Source organism: Cupressus sempervirens, chromosome 6, assembly GCF_028749045.1.
Source record: "Cupressus sempervirens isolate cs-2001-9-10 chromosome 6, ASM2874904v1, whole genome shotgun sequence".
Classification (NCBI taxonomy): Eukaryota; Viridiplantae; Streptophyta; class Pinopsida; order Cupressales; family Cupressaceae; genus Cupressus; species Cupressus sempervirens.
The window spans coordinates 221045665-221058354 of record NC_143123.1 but is presented as its reverse complement, the minus strand read 5'-3'; positions in this window follow the sequence as shown (position 1 = coordinate 221058354).

Sequence of the window (12690 nt, the reverse complement as noted above, 5' to 3'; positions counted from 1 at the left end):
ATAAAGTTTGATATGTTCTTGAGAAAATCAAATAAAATAACCAATCATGCCAAATGTGATCTAGATATAACAAATCCAAAATTTTATACTTGACATGGAACTAACTTTATCTATGAAACTAAAGATTAATGTTGTGTACATGATTTCAAACTCTGGTTTCACCACCATTCTTTTGGATTTCAAATAGTTTAAAATTGAGATAATCATTGTGTAATTAGTGATATATCAATGCATGATTATTGATAGTTTCAATAAATAGTTTAACAAAATTATCTTTTTTAAGTTCCTTACTTTTCATAATAACATACAATGATGTCAGAGTATTTAAAGTGTAGGATCTGACACCATTTTAGGACGCATTTGGATAAAGATATTTATTGTTACAAGAAGTTTAGTTTGACTTTCTCCACCATAGGTTTCATACACTTCAAGTTTGTTTATTCTAGGATAACATAATAGTTTTAGCAAGATCAAACAAATACATGTTATATCTAAATAATAGTCTATTTCATGATGCAACAAGAGCTCTAGTAGAGCTAGAGTCCTTGCCTATGGCTTAAGGAAAACATTGTTAGATGATATATTTCACCATGAGTTGAATACAATTGTTTAAAAAATTAGAAACATAATTTTTTTTAAAAATCTATGAAACTAAATCAATCACTTTAGTTTACAATTTAGTTTGAGTTCACTTAGAGTTTGTATGATATAGTAAATGTGAATTTTTTAGGGTTCATTTTAGTTTGAGGCTATCTTGAATTAATATATAGGGTTAGGTTTGAGTTGAATTAGATTTACTATCACATTTATGATTTACATTTAACATTTACTATTATCATTATTATTAATTATTGTTCACAATTTAGATTTTTATGATCATCATTACAAATTTTAACATTTACAATTTAATTTTATTATTTACAAAACATAAAATAGTGTTTAGTAACATTTAATCTATGAATGAAAAGTTTTTTTTTTTTTTTAAATTAATATTTATCAGAAAAAGTTTACTTTTTTTTTTTTTAGTTTTTTAAATTAGAAGTTACATATATAAATCTAAAATATTTGTTAAAAAAATACAAAGTTCTCAACACACTAGTAAAATTGCATCAGATATACATACAATGCATATTAGAGATCAAAGCCCTTCTCAATATCTAATTGAATTCTTAGTTAACAACAATAAAATTTGTTATATTTTTTATTAAATTATAATATTTGTATATCATATATATATATATATGAAATCAATACCATATTAATCCATGATCAATAAGAAATACTGTAAAATTTAATTGTTTTTTAGTTTATGTCTTATACGTTTTATAAGTTTTCATTGTTTAAAATATATATTTATAAAAGATACTTTGCCATCATAAATATATATATTGCTGATTTTTAAAATTTACACCATTATCCATAGACCTTTCAGAATATTTGAAATATTTAACTTTTAGGAAGTTCGTAGAAGCGTCTAAAAGGATTAAAGTTTACAGTTGCAATGTTTGGAAAGTTTTAGTCTATGCCATTTTCCAATGTGCATCATGTTTGGCGACTTCAAAGCTTTCTTTATTTTCTCGGCCTTACTAACTTCAGACGCCTGCCATTTTCAGCATTTTCAAGTGAAGAGTACCTTCTTGAAATTCACCTGGTGGCAGCATCACTAGTAGCATACCGACCAACAACACTAAACGTATAATATCTATAGAATGCCCAATAGCATTCTGAGCATCATATCTAACAACCACTGCAAATTCACTGCTCGTTGATCCAGTTGTCCATAGAGATTTAGGACCGGGAACTAATATGAATCTCTTCCTGTAGCTTTTGGTACAACAATACTGAACATGGGAACACACTAAGATGCCTTGGTATAGGCTTGCTCCCAAGAACACATGAGCTCATAAACCATTTCAAAATGATGCATGCACCGCTGGGTAGTAAACTAGGCACCGCTTTGTCTCTATCTATTTTTCTACAATTTTGCTTTAACAAGATCTAATTATGGAGCCCAAACATGCCCATTAATAGCCTGTTCATTACTTTAGGTTTCTCACCAAAGGCTACCCTATGAGAGTTAGGCTCGTATAATACTAAAGAGATCAATGCTCCAGTCAAGCGCCTTTTTCTCTTTTCTTCTGTTATGGTTAAGCTAACGTCTATGGGCTGCAGGGTTGTGGAAGTCATTTTCAAGCAGCCATGCTCTGTATGTGGGGAATGCTGGCTGGAAAAGATTATAGAGGAGTCGTATTTTTCTGTTTTTTTTTCTGAGTTAAAAAATAAGATTAAACCCCTTCAAAAATAGATCTATCCAATCAGAAAATTTAAATTAACATACAAATATATATTTTAAAAATATGACAATTTCAAACCTTAGTTTATATGTTTTTCTTCTAAAAATTAATTAGATAAGGAGCAAATGGAAACATTAATAAAATAAAATTTCTACTTAAAAATTAGAGTGTACTTTGTATAGATTTATGTAAAGTATTTTTGTAATTTTTCTTTTATTTTACTTTTATTGGTGTTTGAATTCTACATTTGGTATCAGAGTGCCAAGTCTTTCACACCTTCGTCATGGAAAACACTTTGCCTTTTCCATAACTTAATGGGGATGATTATCAATATTGGGTGATTAAGATGAAGGCACTTTTGACAAATAAATACCTTTTGACATTGTTGAATCTGGATATGTGGATCCGAATGATTGGGATAATTTTCAAGCTAGTGAAAGAAGAATTAAGAAGGAAATTAAGAAGAAAAATGCAATGGCTCTATTTCACATGTAGATGACTCTTGATAAAAAATCATTTCTTAGAATTGATGATGCAAAGACAACTAAGTAGGCATGGAAGACTCTAAAAGATGCTTACCATTGTAATGATTAGATTAAGGTTGTCAAGCTACAAACCTTAAAAGAGAATTTGAGAATGAAGACAATTAAGAATGTGAAATATTTTTTTATAACAATCAAGGGCTTGGTTAATAAAGTGGCCACTTTAGGAGAAAGTATGAGCCAAGAAGATATGATACAGAAGGTGTTGAGATCTTAACTACAAGATAGAACAATGTAGCAATCATTATGGAACACAAAAAGATTGAAAGAATAAGAAGATAAGAAGAAAGAAGTTGTACGATGATCTGGAAGTCTCTAGGAGCTCTAAAAATGGTAGCTTGGCCTTCTTTAAATGTTTCTAGGAGTTGAACTATTGTCAAAATACATTTTTCGTACATGGAATGCTTTAAAATAGCAACTGGAAGTTAAGTTTCAGTGCACTTCTTCTTCTTCAAAGTGTCAGCACACCTCTGGATATGAAAAGTGCACCTTGGTGATAGGTTCCAAAAATAATCAAAACATCTTCTAAGTGTTAAAACTAAATTTCCAACATCTAGGTTTCTTTCGCTTCATACCAAAATGATGTCTAGATGCTTATTCTTGATTTTCACTATTATTTCTATTATTTCACTAGCTTTTGGTAAATCTAAAGCATCATACTTATTCTTTACTATCTATTGGTAGTCGTTTACTTCGATCTGAGTCTCTACAAAATCCTCAAGCTTGGTGTCTAGTTCCAACAATGCCTTTTTGGTTTTGAATGCTTGTCTTATATCATCTTCTAACAAAGTATCTTCAAAAGTTCCTCTAAATTTTTGGACTACTAATGGCACCGCAAAAAAACTTGTTCTTCAATTCATACTCAAAACTCTCAAGGCTAGTGACATTATAATACCTTTCCACTTCCAAAAATTTCTCTTTAGATTTGTCCTTTATCTATTGGATTCCCTCATGTAATCCTTCCATTATTTTATTACTCATAGATATCTTCTCTATCCAGTCATCAAGCTTATCCAACTTCTCTACAACATATACTTCCATGAGAACCTAGTACCTTACTCTTTATCGATTTAAGTGTTTGCAAAAATTTTTCTTAGGTACCTACTTCATCCATTAGGCCAAAATATTTGTTCATAATAGAAACCAAATTTTTGGCATTTAATTGAATGTTGTGCAATAGGTTCAAATTATCCTATATTATCTCCACTCCCTTTTCCTCAAAGCTATCATGCCATTTCTAACATACTTGCAAAGATGAGTCCATTTGTGGCCCCTTCTCATTTCCTTCCTACTGAAGCTCCAAGAGTGACATCTAGATTTTCCAAGTCAATAGGTCCCACTACTTTATTTAGGTAGTCTCTAAATAGCTTGATCTTCTTTCACAGTGTTATTAATTCTAATTCATCTTGATCCATGTGTTGAAATATGTCCCTAAGTCCTATAGTAATTGACACTTTGACCCTCTTCAGATACTTCATCAAGATGAAGCTATTAGTATTCTCCCTCCTTATTTTCTTGACTTTATGGTTCTACTTGTATTGCCAAAGAAGGTGGAGCTACTAACCCTTTATCCAAAATGGTGACCATATCTTGTGCTGGTGGTGGTGGAATACCCATAGGTCCTTGAGCCATAGGAGGAAATTAATTCCAATCCTCTCCTAAGGTCTTGTTGGTAGGATTATCTCTTATCTTCTCACCCATTATCTCAATGCTCACTAGCATAAAATCAAAGTCTAAGAGGTCAAAAATATCACCCTCCATCTTTGCTATCCACTTCTGTTGTTCATCCATTGAAGTTTCTACTTAGACTCTATTGGAGTGGATAGAGTTGTCTGAGTAGAGCTTCTCCTTCTCTCTTCCTCTGCTACTTTCACTGAGTGGGTTCTTTGACTCAAGGGGAGAAAGTCTATTTTCTCCCTTCTTCATCATCCTCTACTTTAGGGATGGTCTCTAGAACTATGGGGAGGGAGTACTTTTCTTCTTCAATTTCCTTCTTTAGACACCAACCACATTCATTTATGTTCTTTCTCTCTTTGGCACTAAAGGGGAGGCTTCTTCCTCTAATCTTCTCAGTGGTGGGACCCCTTGTTCCTCTAGAAGTTCCTCATCTTCCTACTTTGGTTGAGCTTTCCCTAGTTGAGGTTGGTTAGTTGGATCTACTTGGCCTATACTATTGGTTTCCTCACCTTAGGGGCAGCCCTTTTCCTCTTTCCTTTTCCCTTATCCACCTCAAAATACTCAACCTCCCACTCATGTTGATGCACCATTTTCGGCCTCACTAGGGATTTAGTGGGGAGGATTGGTATGCTGACTTGGGCACCTTTACCTTTTTGAGGCCTTGTCGTGGCTTGTAAAGGTATGGCCTGAGGAACTGGATGCAACCGAAATGGCTTTCAAATCCATTCCCTTATTAGCTTGACTACATGTCTAGCCAGATGATCTATGTCATCATTTTCCTCACATCCTATCTCTGCATTCATAATTGCCCTATCATAGATTTTTTTTCCTATTATATTAAGGATCCATTACCTCTGGGACATCCATGTCTATGGCCTTTAGGGGAATCTTCATTTTGAGCACAATTTTTTCTAGACATGGACTCATCCTACACTAGTCCCTAATGCGGACATCATATTCATCTACTACATTCATCTAGTGGTCTTCAAGGCCTTCTTCGTGCACAAACTATTTTCCCACAAGATGTTGGACCATCCTAATATTATCAAAATATGGATGAGGAGAGTTATATTCTTCCAAGGGATACTGATCCCATTCTAAGTCAAAGGTAGAAATATCTCATTTTTTCTTAACCTTGAATGCCCTGATGGTAATTGGCTAGACCCATGTCATATGGCATTGTTTCCTCACTTTTTCATATGTAGAAGTGAGTCAGTGGGCTATCTCCAAAAGAATCAGACAACTTGTAGGGTGCATTGGGAGTTTTCTGGGGCACATAAGAGTACCATCTAGCTAGAGATATGTGAATTCCTTAAACTAAATGTAGTAGGCTCCTACTTCAATTGTTCTTGTAGCTGCCTCTACTGACATTCTCTTAGCATAATCTCCTTCAATGAATCCAATGATGGAAAAAATGAACCCATCATTGACTACTTTGTATTCCACACTTTGTAATGGGAGCTTCTTCTTCACTAGTTGTGGGTAGATCACATAGGGCCAAGAATTTGCATCTTGCATGCTTCCCTTTATGTATAATTTTGGGTAGGCAGTGGTTCTAGATGTTATTAGGTACACCATGTATGCTATCATGTAGAAGCGAGGGTCTATCTTGAGTGTGACTAATTGCTCATCCAAGTTGTCACTTAGGATGGTAGCCCAATCAATGGGAATCTTTGCAGTCCTGATGGTCTCAATGAAGTGGACCATCCACATTTGTAGGTGACCCACTATAGGGAGGCCCATTTCTCTGCTGAGGAGGACAATCAAGTATCCAATGTGATCTTTCATATATCCTTGGGTCATATCTATTTTTCCTACTCTTCATCCTAGAGGTGTCCTATCAATCAAGAAAGACATTTGTACCAATTATTTTTCCTCTTTCTCATCTTCTTTATACCATCCATCCACTCCATCATAAGATATTTGGAGGTACTAGTCCTCCCTTGGAAGATGGAACACTTTCTCAATGTTTTGGTCAGAGGTTTAGGACTATCTATCCTATTACACTCTTTACAACCTTCTCCTTCATTACACAATGTTCTACTAGTGTCATTATTAGTTCAGAATATTGAACTGTTGTAGGCTATGAAGTTGATTTCACCAACCAACTCTAGATCAATGCAGATATCATCACTGACTTCTCCTTTGGGTTTTTGCATATTGTCAAAAAGGTATTCTAGTCAATGTGACCAACCTCAGTATCTCGAATTTATCCATGTCCATCTTGGAATCTAAATTTCTTAGGTGCTCCTTGGTATTTGAATGCAATGAGTTTCAGTGCCATTTTCTCTACCACAAAAGATGATGATGATGCCATTTTATCTAATACAAAAGGAGAAAACATTAGTCATCTTATGTTGAAAGATCCAATAGAGGACTCTAAGGGACTTAGAAAAATGGTAAAAAATGGTCCAACACCAATCAAAATTGATGAAATAGTGAAAATTCCCCCCAAATAACCAATTTTGTGCACCAATGCACCTTCACAGGTGTGTAGTTGGATAGTCTTAGTGGGCATTTATGCACATGCACACCTTGAATAGATGCACATGTTGAGCATGTGTGCAACTATGCACATGCACATCATGCATTTTTGCTAGGGTGGTTGTTCTTTTTATGTTGTTTAAGTCTTTTTGGAGGTTCACACATTCACACCTCATTGGGGTGTTTTACCTTAGCTTTATGCAAAGAGGGAATGGGATGTAGAAGGTGGAGTTGTGCACTTGGACAAGGTGCGAAGGTGTGGCATGTGTCTATGAGTGAAAGAAAAGTGAGGAAAAAAGGGGGTGGGTGGGAGGGGGGGGGGGGATGTGATGGGCGCATGATGATGTAGGCCCTAGGGGAAACCTTGTTTTGCACATGTGCACATTCCCAGAGTAGGGGTGAATTATGCTTGTGTGCACTTGGCACACATGCACATGTGTGCAACTACACGTATGCATACTTTAAGCACAATAGATTCCATTCTTTCATATTTTTTGCCTCTTTTTGTCTACCCAACCCTTCTCAACTAGAGACAATGGTTTAACCTAGACCTAGGGGAGGATCCAAAATGATTAAGGCTTCAGACTATTTGCCTCATAGATAATTTTCAAATTAGGGGGTTCCCATTTTCAGCCAAAAAATGGGGTGTGTGTTGTGAGACCACAACATTAACCAAAAATAACTAGTACTACAATACATTCTAAGACCTTTTCTCTTGAACAATCTTCATACTATCACAAGATTTCAGAATAATTCTAGCAACATACTAAATTCTCTCAAAATATGCAATCGATCTTACAAAATGAGCTAAGACACCACATATTTTCATCCACTCTAGCATATAGAATAAATGCCAAACATGCTCAAATCAAAATTTCATGCCTAGATGTCAACAAGGGCCCAATACAAATGATGTCAAAGTTAGGAATAAGTAAAAATCAAAATTCACAAAATCATCACTTGTTATGTCAACCAAAACCTCACTTGCTACATCAACTCTACATGTTGCACATCTAAGATTTGTGACAAATATTAGTTTCTAAAATACAACTTTAATCCATTATAGAAATCATAATTCAAAAATACTCAAAATATTTACTCTTTATGCAACATAGGAAATTTTCAAATCAATTGCCATTCTAGAATGAGAACATTTGACGTCAACTTCCCAAAATAAAGCATCTTCGAAGTTGATGCAAACTTCTTGGAAAATAGGAATTATGTGACCTCATCACTATAGGACGTTAAAGTGAATGTCAATTCACAAAGTTAATAACTTGAGATATAAACAATTATTTACACCAAATGATCAATTAAAAATAAATGAATATGATGACTCCAAGTTGAGACACCTCAATATTCTATCTCCCCTTCTTCATTTTACATCTCTATTGTCTTTTTCCTCTCTCTTAATTTATCTATCTTCATGGCCCTCTTTCTTGTCCTATCTATGTGTGTCTCCTTCTATCTATATTGCATATGCTATCCTCCTTACAAAACACACTGAATGTCAAAATTTTCAAAAAAATAGCTTCATATTTACAAAAATGCAATGTTTTTTTTACAGATTTTGTGTTGTTTTCTACTATTTACCATTGAAGTCAACACAAATTCACACTGAAATCTTAATAAAATTTGATATATTTTTAAAATTTTAAAAAAGGTCAAAAGTACACTTTGTTGAAAAGATAACAATTTCCTATCTATATTACTTTCTTTGACAACTCCTCTTCCTATTACTCTTCCTATCTATATTTATTTAGTCGATAGGCTATTTATGGGAGCTTTGCTTCCTAAAATTTAACTTTTCACCAAAAAATTTGTAAGGCTTCTCACTGAATTTTTTTTTTTTTTTTTTCTGATCATACAAATCTTTAACCAAGATTTATCCTTAAAAAATATTTAACTAAGACTTATCCTTAAAAAATGATAAATATTTTTAGAAACTAGATATTTCATAAAGTTTCCATATAAATAATTTGAGTTTTCAGACTTATTCTATTTTGACTTGCATGGTTATTTAAGAAGTTTTGTAGATTGAGTTTTTTAAAAGACAAAAGTTTTGAAGTTCTTATTGGGATATCTAAGATTCACATTTTCATGTCAGTATTTTGAAATCTTTTTCTTGTATTAGTGTAGTTTTTTTTTTTTGTCATCAACATTTAGATTTTAGTAAATTAATGCTCATTATTTTCATTCTAAGCCTAAGCTACAAATCTATTTATGTATTTATCAAGCATTCATCAAGTTATGTACTCGCTTGTTATTCCAACTCTCAGTATTTTTTTGTCATCTAACATTTGTATTTTAGTGAATTATTGCTCATTATTTTCACTCTAAGTCATCATTTATAAATCTATCTTATGTATCTATTAGGCATTAATCAAGTTATGTGTCTAAGTTATGTGTCTTACTCCAACTCTGGGAAGCCCTTTGCATTAGTTTATTGTATTTTTTTTTTCTTGTAAATTATAGTTTAAACAATTTTATTTTGAATTGTATCTTTTTAAAATTTGGTCGCTCCACTTTATTCAAACCATATTATTTTAATAAATAAAATAGAAAATAGATATTATTTACTTCTTTCATTAAGATCTAATTTTAAATTTTAAACAATTTAAATTAATCTTAGATTTACTAGAATTACCTTGTTTAAATATTGGAATTTTAATGTTATTCTATTTACATTTAATATTACAAGGTAATATTTACATAATACAAAATGTAAATAGAATATTTTACTTAATATAATTATTAAAATAGTAAATTGTTTTAGAAATAAAATAAAATAGAGAGTTGCTATTAAAATAATGAAAGATTCTTTTGATTTATTTTGTATATAATTTTACAATTGATGATAAATTTCACAAGCTTAAGTAAAATGTATTCATTCTTCTAACTAATAGAATCTCTACAAAACTTTCTAAAGATATTTTTCTATAGAAAAATCTATCTTTTAATTTACAAAATCTATAAAGGAATATATTAGTTTAGAAAGTTAAATAAAATAGCAATGTCTATAAAGGAGTAAATTATTTTAGAAAGACAAATAAAATAGCAAGTTGATATTAAAACAATACAAATTAATATTTTAGGCAAGAGCCTACAACACAATGGTAAATTGTGAGCCTCTTAATTAAAAAGGTCTTAGGCTTGAATCTACTCGAGCTTAACTAATAATTGAAATAATTAATCAGAACAAATAATAATAATTAACCTTGGCTTCAACCTCTTATCAATAAATTAAAAAACTACAAATTAATATTTTATAATTTAAATAGTTTTTTTTAAATTGGTAAATGACCGAAGCCCTTGATTATATTAATTTAATAAAAATTAAAATACAACAGGGTATCTCCGTTCAAATGGGCATTGGTAGGAAAGAACAAAAAAGAAAACTCTAGTCTTGCCTAGGACCATAGTCCTTTATTATTGCATTATTAAAAGGGGCATGCCCCAGTTACCAATTCCTAATTTTTGTTGTTGAATACAATATAAACGATTGATTCCTTCTATGAATTATACAAGCTCCTATGATCTTTATAATGATCATTTGAACTCTTCAATGTCTGAGATGAGAGTGACCGCTTCGAATAGATCTATATATACTTTATAGTTGACTCTTCTTATGCAATCCTAGATGGAATGATAACACCTAGCTAACCTACTGATCAGTAGTGCAACTCAAAATGAATGTTAGTAGTATTAATTAAAACCACCGATTTAGATATCCTTGAATTCCTGGTTGGAGATTCCTGTGTTTCTTTCCTTTAACATTATGTCAAAGATCACCAATCAATAGTATATTTTAAGAGTGCTCTTACTTAAATTCTAGCATAATATCCACCTTAACTTGATCCTAACAGTGTTGATTAGTTTAAGATTTTCTCAATTAATCTAAATCCCTATTGAAATCCTTATACTTAGATCTAAGGATATGGCTTCAATCTGATGATCAATAGTTTTCTAACGACAAATAGAATCCTACCCTTACATGTCAATTTAATGGTAGATCAATTAGCATATTATGAATTTGTATAGTTAATGGTCTCCTATACTAACAAAAACAAACTTAGCATGGATATGACAATATATGTCATAAATACCTATTTGATATAAATAGAAAACTAAAACTCATTCGAAGGATCCACAAGTAACTAGATTGTTTGCCATCATCACTTGATGTGAGCTAGATAACATCAACTAAATCTTTAATAAGATTTATCCTAGTGTCACATAATGATGATAAGTGCATGGGAGACATAAAGCACTAAATGTATTAATAAACCTATGCCTTTGAGAAATAAATCACTAATATAGATTAATAGATATGATAAACTAATTCTTGATTCATACATAGAGGTCCTTTTCTAGATGTTTGAGTTATTACCTAACAATATTAATTTAAAAAAAAAAGAAAAACAGTGGCAAGCCACTATAATATTTTACTAATCTAATTCAAAAAGGTCAAGTGGGAAAGAATCGGTAAAGAAAACCCAACATCGTTGCTTATATATACATAGTTTTTACATAGCTTTTTGAAACTATTAAAAAAAGCATAATTACAATAAGGTGTATCAACTACCACTTGATGATACTATACCAGCTTTCAAAAATTGATTATTAGCACATTCAAAATTCTCAATAACATTTAATCCATCAAAAAGCCAAAAATTAAAATCATACCAAAAAACCTAGTTTAGATCCCTATTCATTCTTCCATATCATCATAGCCATGAAAACACTTGCCACCCATTTTAGACAAACCCTCCCAAGAAATTTTCTAGTCACACACTGAAGCACCTTGCCCACAAACTAGATTGACATCTGTAGCATTCTAGCCCCAACCACAATCACTCTCAGGTCCCCAGCCAGAGTATGCCACCTCTGAAAAGTTAGGAGACCAACCCAAACTAGCATGCAACATCATGTGTGAAGGGATAAATAATTCAAAAATAGAATTCTAGGCATTCATTTCTTCAATCTAATGGAACTTCATAGTTCCAAAACTTGGCCCTTGAGAATGAATCAAATTTGAGACCCTTTGCAGATTTATGAGAGCATATCCCACTTTCTTAACTCTCTCTTCAAGTTGAAAACCTAAGGCATGTGAGGTGGCTTGCAAAGCATTTTTCATTTGGAAACAATTGTGACTATCTATCAACTTCTTAATGGTTTTGAACAGAATGAAACATTCGTGCTTGACTAGTAACTGAGAATGAGAAAATAAGCCTCTCACCAAGGCCATACCACTCTAGATATCATAGTGTTGCATAGTGATAGACAGTTTATTATTAGCAATAAAAATACCTCGAATTACCTTTTGAGCCAATGATTGAAGAAGCGTAGGAGATTGCATAAGGTCCATGGCATTGAACAAAAAAATGGAGACAAGGTGCGACGAATAAAGGAAGTGGGGCACTATAGAAGCTAGTAATTCTTCATCAATTGCATGTCAGATAGCTTGCCTAATAGTTGGAGAATGAACTATAAACATTAGATCAAGCACTTCATCACTTACATTAGTAGACAAAACACCTTCATGAGGACTTGGCGAAATCCAAATGCAAAAATTCTTCAGCTAAATAACCTGATGTTGCTTATGGAAAAGCTCATAGGAAGCAATAATATCCATCCCTTTCATCATTTTGGAACAAGAAAGAGACTATAGAAAAGAGTTATCTAATAATTTG